Raw genomic sequence first — 8,679 nt, 5'->3', positions numbered from 1 at the left:
CATTTTTACTTTTATTTTGTGTTTTCAATTTAATTTAGTGATTGTTTTACATTATAATGAGTTATTAAATCATTAGGTGAAAGTACCGCAGATTAGTTTGACTGGATGCATGTAGATCCTAGCTAAGTCATCAAGTATATGCCATATCCATATTATACTTGATCACCTAATTAAGTGATCGAGGTAATATGAATATGGCATATACTTGATCACTTAGCTAGAATCCATCTAGTTGAAACTAATCTGCGGTTTCTTTCATAAATGATATAATAACTCATCATCATCATATTAATATAAAAACTCTTGCATCATATATATCATCACTAACAACAGTATATACTAGCTAGCTAAAAATCATCATATATAGTCGTCTCATTACCACTACTTAATCATCATATAGTCATTACCGCTATCTAATCACCACCAACACTAGCTTAAAGAAGAAACATTCACTTGTACCAGAAGCAAAGATATCATCGATTTCAACATGGTAATGATATTATAAGCGTTCATAACACCACAAAAGCAAATCACTCTTTAAGATTAAGTTCAGGACGAAGAACACGGACATGAGAGGACAAGTACTAAGAGCATGAACTAGCTAATCACTCCTGCTGCTCTCTCTCTCTCAGGTAAAATAGCATAGAACATGTATAGCTTTCCTGATTCATCATATTGGAGCATGCAGATAAACTTGTCTCCTAATCGTGGGTTGCGCTTCTCATTGCTGCCCCCTAGTACTTCTCTACGATCGTTCACAATTTTGCTCCAGTCTTTTACTATTAAGCATTCCTCGCTATTAGAAAACCTGAATGCACTAAAGTGCATTGTAGGATATCTTGGCCGTAAGCTAACAATATTCATGGTACCTTTAGTCTCGATTCAATCAGGCACAACATTCATCGGGAGTCCCTGTTGAACAACATTGTATAGTAACATACTTAGCAATGAAGTTTAGCTTAAAAAAATAATGTATGCAAAAGATGCACTGAAGAGAAATAGTAGAAATCTTACCATCTTTCCTAAATATATGTGACCATAGTTCAGTACGAACACTATTGGTCGCACGTTTTGAGTACTAACATTTCTAAGTGCAGGAAAAAAGTTTGTCTTGACATCATCAAGATCCTCAAGCCATGAAACATAATGACTTGTCTCCTTGAAGTTTAGTTCAGCCCTGGGATAGTGGACGGTCCTATCTACCAAGCGCCGGACATGTTTGCTTGATTGGAAATAAGTTGTCAATAAAAACTACTTGTCAACTATTTCTGAATAAACAATATCGAAGACATAAATATGGTTGAGAAACTCACATAATGGTAGAACTGGAGGCGTCTGCACATCGAACCAGATGTCTCTATTACCTTCAATATCATCTTCCGAACGAATGTCAAAGGTGATAACCATATCAGGCTCAAATGCATAAGCCTTGCATAGTGCTTGCCAAGTTTTGCATTCAAAATAGGTGTATGTGTCTGCATTGTATAATTTGACATTGAAGGTATAACCATGCTCGGTCTTCAAGTAAACTTTTTTTACCTCCATAGTTTTGTTAGGACTGAAACCTATCTTATCCAAGACAAAAATTCTTGCATGGCAGGGGATACGCTAGTAGAATAGTGAAAAATTAAAATTAAAAGTTGAAGCAAATGAAGCATAAGTCATGCTTAATTACGAAAAAAGACTTGTCGTTGTGACTTACTGTATCCACTTCGAAGTTCTCATCCAGCTTGATGCTGAAGCGCCTATCATCAACTAGAAAATTTCTGCCGCACAGGCCGCGCTGGTCTTCACAGTATTCGCACATAATGAAATCATGTTCATCGTCAGACGACATTCCTATGTAGGTGAATGTTACGTCTTGAGCTTGCGTTGGTTTTCCCCGAAGAGGAAGGGATGATGCAGCAGAGTAGCGTAAGTATTTCCCTCAGTTTTTGAGAACCAAGGTATCAATCCAGTAGGAGGCCACGCTCAAGTCCCTCGTACCTGCACAAAACGATAGCTACTCGCAACCAACGCGATTAGGGGTTGTCAATCCCTTCATGGTCACTTACGAGAGTGAGATCTGATAGATATAATATTTTTGGTATTTTTGGTATACAGATGCAAAGTAAAAAGTAAAAGCAAAGTAAAAAAGCAGAGCAAGATTAAAGTGATGGAGATTGATATGATGAGAATAGACCCGGGGGCCATAGGTTTCACTAGTGGCTTCTCTCAAGAGAATAAGTATTCTACGGTGGGTGAACAAATTACTGTTGAGCAATTGACAGAATTGAGCATAGTTATGAGAATACCTAGGCATGATCATGTATATAGGCATCACGTCCGTGACAAGTAGACCGAAATGATTCTGCATCTACTACTATTACTCCACTCATCGACCGCTATCCAGCATGCATCTAGAGTATTAAGTTAAAAACAGAGTAACACTTTAAGCAAGATGACATGATGTAGAGAGATAAATTCATGCAATATGAAATAAACCCCATCTTGTTATCCTCGATGACAACGATGCAATACGTGCCTTGCTGCCCCTTCTGTCACTGGGAAAGGACACCGCAAGATCGAACCCAAAGCTAAGCACTTCTCCCATGGCAAGAACTACCAATCTAGTTGGCCAAACCAAACAGATAATTCGAAGAGACTTGCAAAGATAACCAATCATACATAAAAGAATTCAGAGAAGATTCAAATAGTATTCATAGATAGACTTGATCATAAACCCACAATTCATCGGTCTCAACAGACACACCGCAAAAAGAAGATTACATCGAATAGATCTCCACAAGAGAGGGGGGAGAACTTTGTATTGAGATTCAAAGAGAGAGAAGAAGCCATCTAGCTAATAACTATGGACCCGAAGGTCTGAGGTAAACTACTCACACTTCATCGGAGGGGCTAGGATGATGTAGAAGCCCTTCGTGATGACGGCCCTCTCCGGCTGAGCTCTGGAACAGGCCCCAAGATGGGATCTCATGGATACAGAAAGTTGCGGCGGTGGAATTAGGTTTTTGGCTCTTGTTCTGTTCGTCTGGGGGTACGTAGGTATATATAGGAGGAAGGAGTACGTCGGTGGAGCTCCGAGGGGCCCACGAGGCAGGGGGCGCGCCCTAGGGGGGGCGCCCCCCACTCTCGTGACCGCCTCTCTAATGCCTTGGCGTAGGGTCCAAGTCTCCTGGATCACGTTCGGTGAGAAAATCACGTTCCCGAAGGTTTCCTAAATAAGCTTATTCAGAAACCACCTCCCCCGACTACCTTGTTCTTTTCTCGAAGGGGGCGAGCGAGCACCGGTCTGCCGCCGGCTGCAGCGCCACCACCTCTTACCTGTTCCTTCCTCAGGCGCACATCGAGCGACAACGAGCAGAGCAAGTGGAAAAAGGCACCACCAGCGACCACCTCTTCACTTTCCTCTGTCGACCCGATCTGGATCGGGATCGTGCCCCGCCGCCTGAGCCCGTTCCCCTCCTACTCTGGCTGCCTGCCTCGCCCGCCTCGAGCTTATCGCATCCCTGCACCTCACCGTGCCCCACCTCTCTCCCTCCCAGCGTCGGTTCGTGCCCCACCTCTCTGCCTCTGTGCGCCACGCCTCATCCCGACCGGCCACCTTCCCCGGTTCATAGCCCCCGATGCGCTCGCCCCCTCGCCGCCGGGCCATGCAAGCCGGGCTTGCCCTCGCTGTCTGCATCGGCTCCGCCTTGACTTCGTGGAGCCATGCGGTAGCACGGGCGCCATGATGACTGTATGGCAGCTACCCCTGCTGCTCGGCGGTGACCATCACGAACCTGACCATGCTCCCTAGTAAGTGCACCTGCCTGCCACAGCCGTGCACCTACAGCCACCGGTCGGCGCCCCTCTTCACCAGCATCCTCTCTCCGGCCTGGCTCCCATCCACGAGATCCGACCGATGGACTCGTCGTCGCCAAGCGGTGGCCTCCGCCATGCTCCTCCCACGGAGGCCTCATTCTCCCCATCACCACCCAGCCAACCCCCTCCACCCTTGCCTCCAGTGCCACCACTCCCTCGACCTCATATTCGGTTGGCCATGGCCATGGCGACCAAGGACGCCGACCCTCTTCCCTTGCTCCCCAAATTGTCGGCTGCTGCTTCCCTCTACCTCCTGGCCCGGCACACGACTCCGACGTGGCTCCTCCCCTGCCTCTAGATCCATGGCTTCCATATCTCTGCTTCGACGGCCTTGTGTAGTTAGCTTAACTGAAAAATAGAAGTTAACCCAGTCGGCCTATGTAGGTAGCTTTACCTGAAAAATGGTGAATTTAATTTCCCTAAACCAGCCGGCTTCACTTCAGGCGTCGAGCAGCATCAACTTCCCCCCAATGCAGTTAGCATTTTTTAACTGTACATGGTTGTTCTCTTTGAAAAATACTAGTAGGCATTGGCAGCGGTTGTGTATAGTTCAGCAGTTACACAGTTTATAGTTTCTGAAGTTCTCAAATCGGTTCTTTCTGTTTGTGTTTTGACCGTTACGTATAGTTTCAACAATTAGCCATTGCGATTAAGGAATATACTTTGAGAAGAACAAACACCAGTTATAAAAAATTGTTTCATTGCGCCGTCAATGACGTGTGAGATGGCAGCACCCATGGAGTTCATTCGGTTCAGTTTCTATAGTGCAGTTAAGAGTATTAGTGCTTACAGTTATTGAGTTAAAAAAAAGGAAAAGACAAGCAATGTGAAAGAATAAGATTACGTGTGGTAGAGAGAAGTTCCTTCATTTTTTTTTCTAAGTGCACTGCAATACTTGTTCCTTTTTGCACCATAAGTAAAACTAGATAATTTTATGAAAATGTATCATGTCACTATCTGTAACTCCCTCTTTTTTAAGTCCACATTTTGTTGCTGGCTCGATTAACTCCTGGGGTTTCAGCAGTTATGTATAAAAAACATAGAAAAACCCGAGGAAATTAACTTTGGAATTTCTGCAGTTAACTATAAAAACCATAAAGAGTATAGTTCATTATTGAACAAAATAAAATGGCGGTTTACTTAGAAATTTGGAGCAGTTTTTCTATGGTTTGTTTAGCACAAAAAGTCTGATTATATAAGCAAAAACAACTGTTAGCTTTTAGATGTTGTGGTGGTTCACTTGGGGGGATGTGTAGCAGTTAGCAAAAACAACAGTTAGTTTTTTAAAACACTTTTTTTACTCAGAGAAACCATCAGTTAGCTAGAGTCCAGCAGTTAGCTTGTGCCTTCAGGTTCAATTCAGCTCTCGTAAAAAAATCATGTCTAGAAACATCTTACAGAACTTTGGTTTGAAAGTGCACATGTATCAAAAAGAGCATTGTATGTATAAAAAAAGGTACAATTACTTGCGCCAGCCAAGTAGTTCGATGGCCGGAAACACTTGCAATCCACTTGCTAAACAAAAATTGGTACTTGGCTTGCAAGGTTTCGGTTCAGTTAACTACTAGTACTTCGTGAAGATATGCTATAAAAAAGGAGCGGTTAACTTCCATTCAATTAACATTGGTCTACTTTCAGTCCATTAACTTCACATAGCAGTAGTACATATGACAAGATGCACGAAATTAACTAAGCAAATATGACAGTTAACTTTGGGACTTGCAGAAGTTCCTAAAGAAATTAAAACAGTTCAAAGAAGAAGTTTCACTACTAAAAAAGCTGGTTCTATTCGACCGGGCGGAAAATTCATCTTTAAAAAAGGAAAAGTTAACTCCAACGATGCAAAGGATGCTCATGCCTCATGGTCGTCACTGACGGAGACCTCGTGCTCCCAATCGCCAGCCACCTCCACCCTTGCCTCCAGTGCCATCCTCCACCGACCTGCTTCTCCACTAGCACCACCACTCCAGGGCCACCCCTCTCCAAGCTAACTCCTTTGCAAAAAGCTACAGGGGAGTGCACTAGTGGTGTTCGTCAAAGAACAGTTTGGTACCGGATGCGGCTACAGTTAGCTCGTGATAGGAAAAAGAAGCAACTCCCGTTTTTGGATTGCTGTGGCGTTTACTGTTATGTGTAGTTATCTGTACTAAGACAAAGGAGTTAACTTTTTGAGATGAAGCAGTTCTTTCTGCGAGTTAGCCACAATTAGCTATGAAACAATTTCCCCAAGAAGATAACAAATATGGGGAAAACGTCCATAGTGGCAGTTAATATTGGCCGACATGGTAGTTAACCTCGACATTCATGGCAGTTAGCGTGACCCCGACAAAAGAACAAAAGAAAATAAATTAGTATCTGCAGTCCTGATAGTTAACACCAAGTTAACTGCCACAATCCGACAGTTAGCTATTTCAGTCCCGGCAGTTAACTTGACCCCGAAAAAAAAGAACAAAGGAAAAAATTAGTTTCTTCAGTCCGGCAGTTACCTTGCTCTGGATAGGGCAGTTGGCTATTACGGTCGAGCAGTTAGGGTGTTCGTCAGTTAGCTCGACCCGGGACAAAATGTAAAAAAAAACAATTAGTATCTTCAGTCCGGCAGTTAACCACAATCCCCGACAGTTAGCTATTTCAATACCGGCAGTTAGCTTGATCCGGGAAAAACCAGGAAAAAAAGTTTCTTCGGTACCGGCAGTTAGCATGATCATCATATGTCAGTTAGCTATTCCAGTCGGACAGTTAGCGTGTACTGTAGTAGTTCGGGCAAAAATGACAAAATGATGTTTGTTTTTTGAAAATTGCTCTTAAATCGTAGCGAATCTGAAATGAGTTCTATATACCGAAGTCCGGGCTAATCCATAGCTTTCCAACGGTATATCATATGCAACATTCCCACAAATGGTTTGGAAATTTGTTTCACAAAAGCATTGAGAACTTGTTTGATGGATTTCTAGTTTTTTGAATTTTGTTTAAAAACCGAATTGATTTAGGGAAAAATGATCAACATGAGTTTTTTGCTCCTTTTCAATAGCTATCCAAACAGTATATCGTTTGCATCATTCCGATGAACGGTTTCAATAATTACGACCAAAAAACAATGCGGAAAAATAGTGTCAGAAAAAGTCCGCCCGACAGTTAACTAGTATAGGTCGCACAGTTAGTTGTCTGTTCTCGCGCAGTTAGGAAGGGTTCCTGAATAGCTTATTCAGGAATGTGGGTTGCAGAATAGCTGGGATGTATATCAATCCGACGTATCGCTCTGCAATTCCTTCACAAATTTTCTGCATGTTTGTTTTGATTTCCTGTTTTGTTTTCATGATATGTAAATTTTACCATATAAAAATTACAATAATTATCACTAAGTAATTATTGTGTACTTTAATTCTTTGTTCTATTTCCATTATTGTATACTTTACGTTTTTCCTACAAATTATGTGGATTTAGATAGTGCAACATATGTTAAAAAATCTAGTTTCAATTTATGTATCTTCTTGCAGGACCACCATCACGGACAACTATTGCCTATCTTCATTGAAATTTCACAATACACAATTACGAAAAAAAATGGCAATGTAACTGTTCAACATGTATTAAAAATTATTGCATAAGAATAGTAATTTTATAAATGTATTAAAACATCTTAAAGGTGTTTGTAGGAATGTAAGAATATTTTTTGCGGGCAATTTTCTTAGACATTTTTTTGCAGGTGAATGTATGAATAATTTTACAAAATAATTTTTTCAATGCATGTTGAATATCTTTTAAAATCCATGGTGTCAATTTTGTGAATGTATGACAAATCTAAGGTAACCACCAAGCTGGACACCACGTGTGATGCCTAAAAGAGAGAAATAATATTGTTTACATCTTTTAGTAGCCGAGACAAATAAATCGACAAGGAAATTCCAAGTTTCCAATTTGACTCTCTCCTTTATTTGCGAAAGGGATAAATATAGTTTATACTTTAATGAGATTTTTAAGTGCGGTAACAGTGAAAAATTAAGAGGATGCTTGGATACGTTTTAGTCTCATGACTAAAAGTAGTGGGACTAAAACTTGCTAGCCTCGCTCATGCTTGGATCCAAATACTAAAGAGACTAAAATCAAATTAATGAGCATTTATTATCCTCCAAACCCTCCAATACAGAACTCGCATGTGTTAAAGGAGAGGAGTTAAATGAGGAGAGAGAGGACTAATCCACATTTTAGTAGGGGTACCCCTGACTAAAAATTTTAGTCTCAAGACTAGTTTTAGCCCCTCTTTAGTCAGGGGTGCTTGGAACTTTAGCCTCTTAAAGAGGCTATTTTTAGTTAGACTAAAATAAGTCCCTTGGATCCAAACACCCTCTTAGATGCACCAAAAAAAATTGGCATTGACCTGTGCATGGATCCATACAGCACACACGAGATCTAGTATTAAGAAAAAGAATAGAATACTACAAATGATTGATACAACAGGTTTAAAAAATGATTGATACAAGACCAAAAATAAATATGGTAATTTATATTTTATACAAGACAGGGTTTCTCTAAATTGAACATAAAACATGATTGATCTACCATCTAGCTTACAAGCCTGGCTTGTCTGAGCTCCTGGGTTTGAAATTGGATCTCTTTTTTTCCTTTCTTATTTTCTTTATTGTTTCACACGGTCATTATTATAAATAATATGGTATCTGCTATTTACACATACCTCTGTTCTTTGTGTAGTGGTTATCAAGTGCATATATGTAGTTCTTGTGCAGGCGAGGTTCTGGGTTTGAATCCCCCTCATGCCTCGCTCTTTTTTCCTTCTTATTACTATTTTATCTGCTGACA

This window comes from Triticum aestivum, chromosome 7A (genome assembly GCF_018294505.1).
Source record: "Triticum aestivum cultivar Chinese Spring chromosome 7A, IWGSC CS RefSeq v2.1, whole genome shotgun sequence".
In the NCBI taxonomy this organism is placed as follows: domain Eukaryota; kingdom Viridiplantae; phylum Streptophyta; class Magnoliopsida; order Poales; family Poaceae; genus Triticum; species Triticum aestivum.
The sequence above is the reverse complement of the archived record's forward strand: the minus strand, read 5'-3'. Positions refer to the sequence as shown.